The sequence below is a fragment of the Arachis hypogaea genome, chromosome 16 (genome assembly GCF_003086295.3).
Source record: "Arachis hypogaea cultivar Tifrunner chromosome 16, arahy.Tifrunner.gnm2.J5K5, whole genome shotgun sequence".
NCBI lineage: Eukaryota > Viridiplantae > Streptophyta > Magnoliopsida > Fabales > Fabaceae > Arachis > Arachis hypogaea.
In genome coordinates this window covers 137,704,167-137,706,723 of record NC_092051.1, presented here as the reverse complement: position 1 = coordinate 137,706,723, position 2,557 = coordinate 137,704,167, and positions in this window count along the sequence as shown.

Sequence of the window (2,557 nt, the reverse complement as noted above, 5' to 3'; positions counted from 1 at the left end):
AATAATCTTTTTATGTTGATATTCTTGTTCAACATAATTTATATATCATTTTAGAGTTTGAATATACACCTCTATTTCAAAATATATTTTTTTTATACTCAACGGAACTTACACTCCTATTTTAAAATATTTGTCGCCTTAGAGTAGTTTTGTAAACCCCGAGAAAATAATAAATAGTTAGAGAATAAATTAATTATTAACCAAAGTGATTAGAAAATGGAATTTGATAGTTTAATGTGATAGAGAAAATTAAAACGAGAATTTTGATACTAATTTTAAAGAATTTGGCCTAAGATTGGGCCGAATGGGGAGAACCAAGCGAATCGGGCCGAAGTCCTAACTCAGGCCATTCACTTTTAATGAGCCAGCTTCCCCTTTCTCCTTCTTCTTCATTTACGCTGCACAACAAAGGAAGAAGGGGGAAAAAGCTTTCAACCCTAACCTTCACTTCAATTCAACATATCTTCTCCATCTGAGCTCCGATCGCCGCACCGTTTGCGGCCACGCGTCCACTGTGTCGAGCTCTACGATTCTATCGGATCAATTTTATAGGTAAGCTTCAATCTCACCCCAACCTCTCTTTCCCTCAATTTTCGAAATTAAAGAGAATCCAAGTTGAGGAATTGTTGATTTTGGTTCTCTAGGTTCAATCTAGCTTGTGGAGCTTGTTGGACTTGGCTCTCTTGGTTCGTGGGTACGGTAAGAATTATTAACCCTAGTCAATTCATTGAATTAGTGTATGAGTATTGAATTTTATATATGGGTATGTGAAATTAGGTGTGTATACATATATTGGAGTTTATTTTGGGCATTAAAAGGCTTGGTAGAGGATTAGTGTTGATGCTTTGGTGATTTTGGGCCTTGGAGCTGTGTTTGGCTTAGTGGGTTGCCTTGGACAAACGTGAAAATCGGCCAAGGGATGATTTAGGTTTCGCGTATATAATATATAATGTCGTGTGAAAACTTAGGCTAGAGAACCATAGGGTAAGCTGGAATGATTATGTGTATTGAATGTTTAGTGATAATGATATGAAGTGAGCATGTGTGGTGTTCACTTGATTTTGTTAGTATTGGAATAATGAATGATGATGTAATGATGTTTGAAGAACTTGTGACCATGGCAATATGTATATATATAGATTGATATGTTGGTGTTTGTTGTCAACTTGTGAAGTTTAGGTTGAAGTGAGATGTTATTGAGTTGATAAATGGTAGGATTGCAAAGATTGTTGTGATATTGTTAAGGGTAAGTTATAGTGATGATTATAGGTATGATGGATTGGGTTGGAATGAGCTTTAAAAAGAAATGAGGTTTTGAGGTTTTTGTGAAATTTGGTTTTTGGCTGGACTTTGGTGACCCATAACTTAGCTTCTGGACCTCCAAGTGATTTCAAACTTGTTTCTTATAAAAATTGGATATGTGAAGTTTACGCCATTCGAAGAACGGATGAAAAATGATTTAAAACGAAAAAGTTATGTGCGTCGGAAGTTTGATGTTAGAAATTAAAATTCTGCCACCTTTGAAACTTTGTGAAATTTTTGGAAAAATGCATGTTCACGCGTACGCGTGGCCCACGTATACGCGTGACATGGAATTTTTGCGTACGCATATACCCCCTTCGCAGACAAACGCTACTGCCTGGTTTGCATGCGTACGTGTAATCAGGGGATGCGTACGCGTCTTGGCCTAAACGCGTACCGACGAGTACGCCTGACCCATGCGTACGCGTGGCCCTGTTTTCACCAAAAATAAATTTTGTGTTTTAAAGCTCAAACTTGAACCTCCAGATTTCTATTTTCATTTCTTTAGTCTAAATATTGTTAGTAGGCCTAGTCATAGAATGAAGTTAGGAAATTGTGGTAACTTGAAAGTGAAGAAAGATTTGTTTAAAAGGTAATAAGTGATTAGAGGAGATGGTATTTAACCGATAAAGATGAGAAAAATGGTATAAGAGGTAATTGAGAGAGTAAAGTGACATTAATAATGATGAGATGAGACATGAATCTTAATGATGTTGAATAATTGAGAATGATGAGATGAGACGTGAATCACTGTGAGATTGGAAATGATAAATTGTAAGAAACGATTGAATAACTTGAGTTTGGGGCGTTTCCCTCCCATGTCAGCCGGGATTTTTTCCGTGGTTATTATTGAGCTTGGGGTGTTGTTTTCTCATGTCAGCCTGGGATTCGTTCCATGGATAACATTCAGCTTGGGGTATTGTCTTCCCCATGTCAGCTTGGGGTATTGTTTTCCCCATGTCAGCTTGGGATTCATCCCATGTATATTATTAAGCTTGTGGGCGTTCTCTTCCCTATGTCAGCTTGGGGATTCTCCCCATGGTCTATTTTTGAGCTTGAGAACATGTCGGGATGGCTACGTAACTGACAGTTGATATCAACGGCCATAGGATAGGCATGCATCATATGCATTTGTATGTATGGCTTGTTTGTGCATTAATTTAGATTGCCTAATTGAGTATAATATGCTAATTGTCATAATTGATATCTGTATTATCTGTATTCTACCTGTGCTTGCTTTGTCTGCTTGTCTGTC